Here is a 13,876-nt window from a genome sequence, read left to right as displayed (position 1 = left end):
ATACAAATAAAAAATCTAAACTATTAAAATACTAAAAATACCACTACCCAAATTTTAAAAAATGTTGCCTATAAAAACCCACCATAAAAATGCCCCTGTCCCCAAAGATAAAACTAAACAAAACCCATCACACCAGAAATAAATCGGAACTTGGGAAAGCTAAAACCGTAACACTCAAGAAGTACACCATATCCCTTCTCGTACACCAGCTACAAACAGCATAAAACAATACAATCAATTACTAAAAACCACCTTTAAACCACGACCTTTTTAAGAAAACTTTCAACAATTTAAAAACGGCTTTTAACAAAAGCCATCTAATAAATTAACACCCAAAACTCCAGCAGCCGAGCTAGCCCTACCAAATCTCTCTGTTTATACATCCAATAAACAAAACCAAAATCCCAACAATATCCCAAGTCTATTAAAGAAACCTACTGAAATTAATCCTACTCAAATACAAACCAACCCATCCATAAAGTTAGCCTCACTCAAAAAGAAAACAATGACAGAGAGTTAATAATACCAAGAAATAAAGCAACACACCATACACCACCAACGAATATAATATTCAAGGAAAAAAACCACCTTTTTTTTTTTTTTAATTTTTTTTTTTTTAACTAACTTCTTTTATTAGCTAGAACAAAGGATTTTGCCAGGACTGTAACACTGTAACAACAACTTCTTCTCCTCCTTCCTCTTCTTCTGAAACGTCCCATCTCATTCCCAAATTCCTTACAACTTTTGAGTTTCAATCCAAGCAAAAAGCAAAACTCGTGCACGTGTGCGTCGGATGCTCCTGCCAGGTTCTCCATTGCACCCCACATCTTCTTACACGTTCAGTCTTCGTGCTGTCCTGCCGGGGTGAGTTTCAGAGAAGGATTGGCACATGTGAAGAGAGGATTTCCCTCCCTCCCTCCCCCCCCAGAGCCGGTTTCCTTAGCACATTTCAATAAATTCCAAGCCTGCAATGATGCACACTCGTCCCAAGGCTCACAGCAAGCACGCAGGAGCTCAGGCTTACTTGCTTCCATGGCTCTGTGCCTGAGACAGCTGAGGAAATTTCCCGTGACCCTCTGTTGCAATAAACTGGAATGCAAACTCGGCTCCATCTCAGAGCCTCAGTGGGAGGCAGGAGCACATCTGGCTGACCCACAAAAATCCTTTCTTGGGCGGCGGCACCGCGCTGGAAAGGGGAAACACGTGCTAGTGAACAGCAGCTCAGAAACAATTCTTGTCCAATGTTACCTGCTCTACTTGGCAGCTCACTAACACAAGTCTCATTTTATCACTGCAGGGAGAATTCTGTAGGAAAGTGTCTGATGAGCAGCGACAAGGGCTTCACTCCCTGCTACGCAGCCTGCAACACCCTTGAGAGAGCAGAGCAGCAAAATCACCAAACTCTTCTTGCCGTGGGGCAGGGTAGAAGATCACTGTGGGAGGCACATAAAAAGAGGGGAAATGGTCTATAAATGCACAGACATTTGATTTCAGAAGCCCAGAGATAAGGATGTTCTCTAGGAAGCCAGACGTGACATGATATTTCTAAGATTTTCTTCTTCATTGAAGGAAATCTATGTGTATATATACACACTTACAAATGATTGCATGAGTTTTTTTTTTTTTTTCTTTTGACGCTCCAAGAATGATTTCCCATCTTGAGTCACTCAGGAAGAAATGGCCCCTGTGACTCAGGACAGAAGGGCTGCCTGCTCTTTTGATCATGACAGCTTTTGGCTGTACCCGGGAAGCAGGAGCAGCAGCCAGAGCTGAGGCTCAGCAGAGGCTGACCCCGGCCAGCCCCTTCCTCACTTCCCTGTGTCACAACCCTTCCAGGCAGAAGGACGCAAAGCAGGTTACGATTTCTCTCCTAGATATGTTTTTCGAAAATAATACTTCCAGGGGTGATCACAACGGGGGCACAGAAAAACACAAAGAATGAAAAGTACCGTGTTTGGTGTTTTAGCAAACGGTGTGTCTTCCCTACCATGTCCGGAAGCTGGATCGATGCACCAAACTTTTCACTGCACCCTTGTCCTTGCTTCTGCGCCATCTTCACCAGCTGCTCTTGGGAAGTGCTTGTATTGCCCTGGAAAGGTGATCACCCTGCACGAAACTGGAGGCTGAGCTTTCGGCCTCTGGAGGAGGGAGCTGCGCCGTGGATCCCGTCCCGATGGCGCTGCAGACGCCAGCACCCGCGGGAGGACTGGGGGGACTCCGAGCTCCACCTCTCTCTGCCCAGGCCCTGGGGAAGATGGGGGAGCTATTCTTCAGAAGCATCGCCCCTGCAATCATCACCTCCATCAACATTCTGAGAGCGCTTTTGGTTTTAACAAAGAGCAACCCTGATTTGCCATTTGCAGATCACAATGGGAATGAACCTGGAAGACAAAACACAAGATCAATTCACAGCTGGACGTTCAAATCTTTTTCTCCAAAACCCAATCAACGTGCAGCTTTTCCCTTAAGCTGAAGTACGGACCAAAGTCATAGAATCGTTCAGGTCAGAAAGGACCTTCAGGCAGCGAAGATGAGCATTTAGGTGTGGCATGAAGCTTGGGGAGCACTGAAGAAGCTGTAAAAGTCAACTGATATTCTTTGGAAATTAAAAACAAAACGAAGTAATTAGCTAACAAGGAATCCTCTGCGGAAACGACACACGGGGCGGCCTGCGGGGGAGATGCCCGAAAGCCAAAGCTGCGCTTCAGTGGCATCTAAGGTGGGAATTTTGCAGAGTGCCTGTACACAAGTTTGTTTTCACTGGGATCAGTGAGCAGTGGCCACCGCAGAGCAGGAGGTGCTGTGGCTCAGAAGACCTGGCTGTGAAAAGTACAGGTTATTGTCCCCAAGCACATGCCAGCGGTCTGGAAAAGGGTGATCCGGCTTGACACTGCCGGTGTGCTTGCTAAAGGGGGGGAGCGGCTCAGTCCTCGTCACTCACCTGATGCTCCCAGTCGGGGCGCAGTCGAACGGCACCACTGGGCCGGGCTTCACCTCCCTGGCTATTTTCTGTGCAGGGAACTGCAATGCCATTGCAACTTTTCTGTTCTCGCATCATTCTTCTAGAAAAAAAAAAACAATACGTTGAAGGGGAAACTGCCTTGTCACCGTCCCAAAATCCTTTATCGCTTGTGGTAACCCACGGCACACTCCCTGCCCGTGTTATCTTCACCTTAACTCTGTTTACAAGTGCCGTGAATAAACCCAAATCCAACTGAGGAAGCTCCTCTTTCCTCACATTTCAATTCAAGGCTGGAACGATCACCTTGCAAAGAACTTTCCTCTACCGGTGCTAGATGCAAAAGAAAAAAAGCCAACCCAGGAATGCCTGCCACACCAGAGTACACAAAGCTGCTGCTGCTGCTTCCAATGGCTTAGGCTGAGGGCTTCTCTGTTCTTCTTTTGCCCTTCTCACGGGAAGGACTGGCTTTGACTGTCTTTGAACTAGCTACAGATACGAAAGATTTAGTAAACAAGTATTCTTTATCCCATTGCTCTTAAGAGTGTGTCCTGACAGATGTCTTCTTCCTCCTGAGGTTTAGACCCCTGTTTGATCTTTTTTTCTTTTCCCCCCGCTTTTTTCCCCCCCTTTATTCCCTGAAGCATTTCACACCATGATGGGCAAAGGCCCAGCAGGAATTAGACTGAACATTGGACACGGAGACAAAAGAAAAGGCTGGAAGTTACTCTTGCTCTCCAGGCTGGCACTGCCAGCTCCTGAGGGCTCAGTCAGGACAGTCAACATTTCTGAGAGTACCTGTACACAGGCGTGTGCAGACCTTGGGTCCTGCCGCGGCTCGCAGCTGCAGGCTCAGACACGCACGCCGAGCTCCTGGATCCTCCACGACAGAGCCGCCTCTCCCTGCTGATCCCGTGCTGTGCCTGCGGAGCAGGGAGGGAAGGAGAGGCACGCAGGGTAGCACAGTGGCAGTGCACAAGCTGCCAGGCCTCACCCATCGGACCTGCACCGAAGAGGAAATCTCACTTTTCAAAACTCTCCATCGTGCCATACAAAACACTGAATCCTTCCCAGTCTGGAAGGGACAGCCTGGCATGATGCCCCTCAGGTCACATCTTACATAAAGGGTTCTTCTTCTCCTGCACAATGCTCTATAGTCTACTTTTACTTTTTATCTTTCTATAGATATAAAAATACCTACAGAAACTATCGATATTCACCAAGCGACCTTCGATCGTAACAGCCAGGCCTCCGCATGACTGCGCTTAACTCCTGCTCAGCTCAGGGCATCTCCCTGTTCCTCAGGCTCCAGAAACCACTGAAACTCCCCTGTTTTCCCCGGGGGGCTGCCTGCTGGCAGCCGCCCTCCTCTCTCCAACGCGGTCACCTGCCAGGCTGTAATATTGACATTGTTGCGACTATCGAGTCATTGGAGACTCATCCACGCTTAAATCAAATAAACCCCCTACTTTTAAGCACTAAATTCCCTACCAAAGCACGCGTTTTACTGACGCGTACACGGGCATACCGGGCAGCTTATTTTCATTCGGAAAAATAAAATAAGCTTCCCCAGTACAAAAGCCCCCTCCAGCAGCAGAGGATGCACCCTGAGTACCTCGGCGAAGAGAGGCCACCACGCCAGTGCCCGTCAGCGGCCCCCCAAAACCCGCCCGCCCGCCCGCGGCGCTGCCGAGCCCACAGCCCGCCAGCCCCGCACCGGAACCACCGCGGAAAGCCCCGACGGGCCGGCGCCGCCACGGGGGCGCCGTGCGGGCAGCGCAGCGAACGGACCGCGAGCCTCGACTGCGCCCCCCCTTCGTGCCGCCATCTTGGGAAGGTCACCCGGCTCCCGGCCGAGCCTCTCCCGAGTCCCGGGACGGCGGCGGCTGCGGGTCCCCGGCAGAGAGAGGCGTCCGTGCCATTGCCTGTCGGCGCCCGCCCGCCACCCGCCCGCCAGCGGCGCCACTGACCCAGGGCCCGTGTGCCCGGCGCTGCATACCTCACGGAAAATCCCGCCGGGCCGGCGGGCAGGCAGTCTGGTATACAGACCGCGGTGCTCCTTTTTCCCGCCCTTTTGGCCGCCATCTTGGGAAGGTCAAGCGCGTCCCGGCCGAGCCGCCCCCCAGGGCGCGATGGCGCGCGGGCCTCGGCACGGACGCGTCCCGGCCGCTGCCCGTCCGGGGGGCGGGACCGCGCTCGGCTGCGGGCGGGGAAGGCGGGCAAAAAACCGGTTGCCATCCCCCAGAAAATCCTCTGAAATAAACGCCGAAAACCTGCCTCTTACCCAACAGGAACGAAACAAGCGCCCTTTCTTTAAAACCCTATTTAAATCTATTTTAGATTTAAATGTTTCATGTTCACATTCACATGCATCTTTATACCGGACATTGATGCGTTAGGTAATTTGTATAATATATTACATCTACTCCTATGGTTTGTATTTATTTATGTTTTGCGTTTTGATACATATCTGTCTATATCGATTGTATATTTCTTTCTTTAGATTTCTATTTATATAATACTTCTATTATTCAAAATAAAAACCCTGTCTCTAACAAAATAAATACAACCCCCCCTTATTTTAAACGCCATTGAAATATTTTTATTTCTACTTCCTATAATTATATTCACATATGATTCTTTCGTTTCTTTTGATGCATTATAATAGTGATTACATATAAGACATATAATATTCTAAAAAAGTATTTAAATTATTATTTCTATTATGTATCATATCTACTGCTACAACTGATTTTTTCTTATATTTTTAAATTTTATATATATCTGTATGTATTTATGATATATTTCTATCCTAAGATTTCCCCCTTTATATTATTTGTATCTCAAATTTTTACAATCAAAACTCTGCCTATTGACAAAAAAAACCCCGCTTTACTATTTAAAAATATTTTTATATTTATAATTTTCATATTTATATTTATAATTTCTTATATAGTATACGATAACATATTGATGTACTCTACTTATATATATCCAATACATATTTCCTATAATCTATTATCATAAGATATATACAGTATTACTTGTATTATGTATTGTATCGGTTTTTATTATTCTGTATTTATAATTATCTTATATTGTTATATATGTCTGCATATATTTGTCATCCATTTCTATATTTATATTTTGATTGGGGCTTTGTTTCTATTTATAATCTAGATCTTTAGATATCTATAAACATATATAATACTCTGTATTAAAAATTATAATAGCTTATTGTAATATATAATGATTCATGTTACATGTTTCACTTTTATATATTCGGTCTATATTTAAATTTTAAGGGGTTTTATTCCCATTTTTATACATCTATTTGTTTTGTTTCATTATCGTTATAGTTATAATTTTACAGTTAAAATCCAATTCCTAAATAATAGGACAAAACAAACAGCATCAAATTCCCACCAATATCCTCCAAAAGCATCCAGATACCTCCACCAGCCAACCGACGGCCAGCAAAAAGCCACACAACGCTCTTTGCCGTAACAATTCTCATCACATCAGAAAAATGCAACGAATATAAAAGAAAACCCAATAGAAACGCACACAGCAAATCACAAAAACTACGAGGAAAAATTCAAACCACCTTACTAAACTCCAAACAGTGCCAATGACCCTGAACTTTACTTAAAAAAAAAAAAAAAAAAGAAAAAAAATTCTACCTCTACACTAAGTCAAAGAATAACCAATACTCTGTAAAAATAACTTTAAAAACCGAACTAATTAACGAAATAGAAAAAAATCTCAACCACTACAAAATAAGAAAATAACTACCCAAATAAAAAAAACTACTTAAAAAGACCCACCCTATAAATACCCATGTTCCAAAAAAAAACCCCTGATAAACAACACCCAAATATATCAAAGGCCAAAAAAAAAAAAAAAAAAAAAAAAAAGCACCACCAAAAAAACCCAACCAAAAACCCAACCGAAAACTTAAATTTAAATAAACTTAAATTTACAACAACAACAAAAAAATCCTAACTGAATCAACCCATAGTGCCTCAATCTATCAAAATAAAACGCCGCCTAGAAATGAACACAAAGCCTAAAAAGAAACGGAACCATAAACAATATCTCCCAAATGATCCGTCACAATAAAACGTACGCTACAATCGAACAAACCAAATAAATGAAAGCCCTGTAAGACGATAAACACAAACGCAATTATCAATATCTTTAAAACCCCGCTGCTATTAACTACCTGACGCTACCTCAAGCCCACCAGAACAAACGCTACACACTCACGCTACTAAAAGCCACCACAACAGAATTAAACGCCTAACCTCTACTTCACGCTACGACCCATAAAAACCATCGCACACCTTTAGAAAACATCGCACACCCCGGCAAAAAAAAAAAAAAAAAAAAAAAAAAAAAAAAAAAAAAAAAAAAAATCCGACAACAAAACTCCATTCAAAACAAACCTTTATCGTCACCACCTGAACCGAGATCCACAGCATTCAGGAAAAACACCCTATCCCTTAGCATCCAGCAACTGCAACCTGCGAACGCTGCGAGAGCTGGAGGTGCCCGCAATTGTACCCCGAAACGGACGCCGCGGGCGGGGCTCACCTCGCTTCAACAAGGGCGAATAAACGTGTGTTCTCCCCTTCAGTTTCATCCCCTGTCATAACAGAAAATAAGGGGTTCTCCTCAAATGAAAGCCTTCAACTGATGGCAAAGAGGGATTTTGACCCCAATTCGAACACTCGAGAAGGAGGGACAACAGGGCTGCCCCCTCAATTTAAACCTTAGGATGATGAAAATGGGGTGGCTGCCTTCAAATCAAACTCACAATACGACCACGATATTTTTCCAATTGCCCTTAAAACAGAACGCAGGGATTCCCTGTCGCCCCTGTGATACCCCTAACAGCCTGGAAAAGGCAGGTTTTCCTTCAATCAACACCCTTAAAACCGCAAGTGAAGGGGGATCCCCCCCCGGTTCAAACACAGACAATAACAGAAGAGTAGCTGCTTCCCTCTCCTTAATTTCTTTTGTCCTCATAAGCTCCATTTTTGTTCCTGGGGAACCGGGGAGGGACTGGCAAGATGAAATTGAGAAGGGAAAGGACAAAAGTCCCCGCTCCGAGTCCACACGGGCTCACCTGCTCGGCTGCCGCTTCCCGGCACAAAGCTCTGTCTCTCGGCACCTCCTTTAAGCAACGCTCCGCGTATCCAAGCGCGCATCCTGGTGCTCCCCCAGACCCCGGGAGAAGCTCTCACCGTCCTTCCACGAGACAGCCCCGGGAACGCCGCTACTCAGCAGCAGCACCATGCAAAAGGGAGCTGAGGCAAACCCTCCCCCTAAAACAGACCCCGGCAGGAGCCGGCCCCTCCTCATCGTCACACTCACACCTGGGGCTGCTCCGAGCCCTCATCATCGTCACACTCACACCTGGCGCTGGTGCCACTCTCCAACAGCGCCTCTCGGTGACCAGCGCAGAGCCCGCTTCTCACAGACCCAGAGCAAACAGAAATCTGCTACGGGTGTTGGCTTTTCTCATTCCGTCTGGTTCCACAACTAAAACGCGTTCGTGCGCTGATGGCATTGAGAGAAAGCTTTCCAGGGGAGAGAACTGTCATTCAGGTAGCACGCTTTGATACACCTTCAGAAAAAGCAGAATCAGCGCCAACTCCTAAGACCCCTGCTGAGGAACCCAGCCCTCCTTGGGACACCCAATGCACCTCGAAAAAGGAGGGGAGAAGTTCTTGTGCTGAACTCGGCACGGTTCGTCTAAACTCGGTCCTATTCGGTTCTTCGGCTGCACTCGGCAATTTTCGTCCACCCCCGGCTATTTTCGGTTCTTCGGCTGCACTCGGCTATTTCCGTCCACACTCGGCTATTTTCGGTTCTTCGGCTCCACTCGGCTCTTTCCGTCTACACTCGGCTATTTTCGGTTCTTCGGCTCCACTCGGCTATTGCCGGCTAACCTCGGGGGGCTGCAGTACCGCGCTCTGCCCACCAGGCGGCTAAAAAGCAAAAAAAAGTCAACAAAGAACAACCCAAGCCTTTCTTTTAAACAATATTTAAATATATTTTATTTTCAAATTTTTCATGTTTATACCCAAATTTCGATTTAGAATGTATATTGATGCATAATGTTGATTTCTATATTTATAATTTTCTATTGATATATACATTTATATTCTATATTTAATCGATTCCTATTACTTAGATTTATTAATATATTTTACATATTGATTATATATTTCTGGTTAAGATTTTATAATTCTGTAACAATCATATGATTTCAAATAAAACCCCTGCCTCTACCCAAATAAAAGCCAAAAAGAACCCCTTTCTTTTAAACTTTATTTAATTTTTTTAAAATTACATTTTTCATATTTATACTCCCATTTACAGTTTAAATGTGTATTCATGTATAGTGTCATTTGTGTTCTATATTACATCTCTTCCTATTATATTTATTTCTATTTTATATTTCTCTATCTATATATTTATATCCTGATTATATATTTCTATATTTAGAAATAGACAAAAATAATATCTATATTCATATTATTTAAAACAAAACCCCTGCCTCTAACCCAATAAAAACGAAAAAAAAAAAAAACCAAACCACCAACCCTTTGTTGTAAAAAATATTTGAATTTTTTTTTTTAGATTTATATTCATTTCTATTTAAAATGTATATTGATGTACAACGTTTATTTGTACATTTATGTTTATCGTTTTCTATCGGTCTATAAATTTATATTCTATATTACATACATTCCTATTGTTTATATTTATTTATATATTTTTATACATATGTTTTTATCTTGATTATATATGTCTGGTTAAGTTTTTTACTTCTGTAACACTTCTATTATTTAAAAAAATAAACCTGCCTCGAACCAAATAAAAGCCGAGAAGAACCACTTTTTTTTAACTGTATTTAATTTTTTTTTTACTTATGGTTTTTATATTTAGACTCACATTTACATTTCCAATGTATATTCATGTATATATTAATTATTTGTGCTCTCTATTACTTCTCTTCCTATTATTTCTATTGATTTATACTTTATATCTACATTTATATCCTGATTATATAGTTCTAGATTTAGAAATAGAAAACAATAATATCTATATTCATATTATTTAAAATAAAAGCCCTGCCTCTAACCAAATAAAAACGAAAAGAACCCTTTCTTTTAACCTATATTTACATATCTTTATATTTACAATTTTCATATTTATATACACATTCATACGAATTAATTATTTTGCCGCCTAATATTATTTATATTCTAAATGACACCTCTTCATATTACTTACATATATTCATATTTAAATTTAAATTTATCGTTTAGTTATAGGTGTATATCTTGATACATTTATTTTATCTTTCTCTATTTAGATATAGAAAATATTTCTAAAATATTTACATTATTTAAAATAAAACCCTTGCCTCTAACCAAATGAAAACCAGAAACACCCCTTTATTTACAACCTATTTAAAGATTTAAAAATAATTTTGTTCTGCATAATTATATTTACATGTCCATTTATAATTTTTATTCGTTATATTTATAGATGTGATATATAGTCTAGAGAAAACCTTTTGATCTATCAGATATATTATTTTTATAATAGGTATTTCTATAAGTTTAGTTTATTTATATTAGATATTTACAGGTATCGGTATATATAGTATATATTTGTATAGTCGGATTTATATTTTTATATTATTTATATTTATATTATTTTTCAAAAACTCCAGCCTATAACCTAATAAAAACCAAAAAAGCCCCAATTTATTTTCAACGACATTTAAATATTTTTCTGTTTACGATCCCTATTTCTATCTCTTTGTACAGATCTCTATCCCTCTACCGCCCTTTTTGCGGTCGCTTCCAACGCCGGGGATGGGCAGGGCGCTGGCTCGGGGGGGCTGCAGTACCGCTCTCTGTCCACAAGGCGGCAGACTTACCGGGAGGGGCGCTCTTCGATTTTCCCGCCCTTTATGCCGCCACCTTGAGAAGGTCAAGCGAGTCCGCGACATCCGCGACACTCCACTCCCAACATGGCGGCCAAACGAGGACCCCCCCCCCCCCCCCCACCGTGAGGCGTTTACGCAGATGCCTGTCAGAAACACGCCAAATTACAACCGTCCGCGACTCACCTGAGCTCACAGCCCGCGTCCGAGGCACTTGATACGCCACAAAAAATCCCGCCGTGGCCGCGCAGGCGTCAGGGTGCTGTGCAGGCAGTCCGGTTAGACGGACCGCGGGGCCTTCTTTTTCCCGCCCTTTTGCACCGCCATCTTGAGAAGGTCAGAGAAAGTCCGCGACATTCGCGACACGCCACTCCCAACATGGCGGCAGCGGGGATGCCCGCCCGTGCCGGGCTGCAGTACCGCGCTCTGCCCACAAGGCGGCAGCACCGCCGCGCGCCCCAGCCGGGGGCAGCCGCGCGCCTTGGGGCTGCGGGCAGGGAAGGCGGCGAGAGAGAACAGGGGCGGCCCCCGCCGAAAACTCCTCTGAAAGAAATGCCAAAAAATAAGCCGGAAGAAATTAAACCCTGCCTCTCACCCAATAAGAAACAAAAAGAACAACACAAAACAAAAAAAACCCCAAAAACCAGCCCAAACCCGAACATTCCTTTAAAACAGTATCTATTTTACTTTTTATATTTTTTCATATTTATATTCACATTTATATCTATCATGTATATATTGGTGTATCATGTAATTTAACAATTTATACTTACAAATTTCTATTTAGATAGAAATTGAATTTCTAGATTTCATCTGTTCCCATTACTTAGGTTTATTTCTATGGTTTTATACATGTTTTTATATACTGATTAGATATTTCGGGTTAAGATTTTTACTTCTGTAACACTTACATGATTTCTAATTAAACCCCTGCCTTTACCCAAACAAAAGCCAAAAAGAACCCCTTTCCATTAAAATGTATTTCATTATTTTTTATTTTATTTTTCATATTTATACTCATATACATATATATATCTTAATGTATGGTGTCATTTGTGTTCTATATTACACCTCTTCCTATTATCTATATATATTTCTAGCTTATATTTCTATATCTGTATTTTCATATCTTCTTTCTATATTTCTATATTTAGAAATATCAAACAATAATATCTATATTCATATTATTTAAAACAAAAACCCTGCCTCACACCAAATAAAAAAAGACCTTTCTTTTAAATTATATTTTTTATAGTAATATTTTTTGTATTGATTTTCCCATTTATATTTATAATTTCAATTGCCCTATAATGTTATTGATATTCTAGATTACATCTCTTCACATTACTTACACATATTTATATTTAGGTTTACATTTAGAGTTTAATTATAGTTACATATCTTTATATATTTATAATATATTTCTATATTTCGATTTACATTTCTATAATACTTGCCTTGTTTAAAATAAAGCCCCTGTCTCTAACCAAATAAAAACCAAAGACATCCCTTCAGTTAAACCGTATTTAAAAGTTTAAAAATAATTTCATTTTTCATCATTATATTCACATGTACATTTCTATTTTTTACTATATTTATAGATTATCTAGTATAGAGAATGCCTTGAAGAACAGATCTGTCTTTATACTATATATTTATATTACTTATATTTATTTTGTATTAAATATTTATAGGTATCAGTAGATATATTATAGATTTGTATAGTTGGATTTATAGTTTTATATTATTTATATTTCTACTATTTATAAAAGAACCCAGCCTATAACCTAATAAAAACAAAAAAAAATCCCCAATTTCTTTTAAACTATAGTGAATATTTTTATATTTACAATCTCTACTCATATACATTTGTGTATATATATTAGACTCTATTTTCCATATATGATAGTATGTCACAATAACATACATTATATGATCGTTTTATATATTTATCTGTTTTCCATGTTTATGTTTACAGTTATAGTTTTAGATTTCCTTTCAAATTTATTTTTATTTCTCTTTTGACCTGTCTAGTAAACCATATCAACTCACTCACCTGACCCGTCAGAACCACAGAAATCCCGACGCGCCTCGGTCAGCGCCGGCGCGCAGGGCACGCTCGTCCCATCGCAGCACATCCAAACAAAACCTATTTCTGCTACTAACAAAGAACAAAGGCCCCACTACATTTCACCCCTTTAAAAACTCACAGAAACCCAACTGGAAATAAATTTTAAAATCCCTCTATAACTAGCCCAAACCCCCCCATCCATTCCAATCCTAAACTTCCTCCCAAACCAGTAGCTCAGAAACCCAAAAAACTCAAACACACATTGAAAATGAAATAACTGCTAATAAAAACAAAAACCCATGAAAAAATAAACCAAACCGACTCACTGAACTCAAAACTGTGCAACTGACCCTAAACATTACTACAAAAAGCCCCCAAAGCTCCACCTTTATGCTAACTCACAAATAAGAACAAATAATCTATAAAAACTATCTTAAAAATTAAAAAAAACTAATTAAAAGCATACAAATAAAAAATCTAAACTATTAAAATACTAAAAATACCACTACCCAAATTTTAAAAAATGTTGCCTATAAAAACCCACCATAAAAATGCCCCTGTCCCCAAAGATAAAACTAAACAAAACCCATCACACCAGAAATAAATCGGAACTTGGGAAAGCTAAAACCGTAACACTCAAGAAGTACACCATATCCCTTCTCGTACACCAGCTACAAACAGCATAAAACAATACAATCAATTACTAAAAACCACCTTTAAACCACGACCTTTTTAAGAAAACTTTCAACAATTTAAAAACGGCTTTTAACAAAAGCCATCTAATAAATTAACACCCAAAACTCCAGCAGCCGAGCTAGCCCTACCAAATCTCTCTGTTTATACATCCAATAAACAAAACCAAAATCCCAACAATATC

The 13,876-nt window shown here is 40.7% G+C and overlaps 1 long non-coding RNA gene across 1 annotated transcript; it reads right to left on the bottom strand.

Annotated features, from left to right (window-relative positions):
- Positions 1–742: 742 nt before the first annotated feature.
- Positions 743–1,242, bottom strand: LOC132328146 (uncharacterized). The gene is made up of 2 exons (XR_009486704.1): positions 1,025–1,242; positions 743–856 (listed from the first exon to the last, which is right to left on the bottom strand). It is a non-coding gene; the product is annotated as an uncharacterized LOC132328146 (long non-coding RNA).
- Between the last annotated feature and the right edge of the window lie 12,634 nt (positions 1,243–13,876).

The sequence above is a fragment of the Haemorhous mexicanus genome, chromosome 5, assembly GCF_027477595.1.
Source record: "Haemorhous mexicanus isolate bHaeMex1 chromosome 5, bHaeMex1.pri, whole genome shotgun sequence".
In the NCBI taxonomy this organism is placed as follows: Eukaryota; Metazoa; Chordata; class Aves; order Passeriformes; family Fringillidae; genus Haemorhous; species Haemorhous mexicanus.
This window is presented reverse-complemented; position numbering and strand designations above follow the sequence as displayed.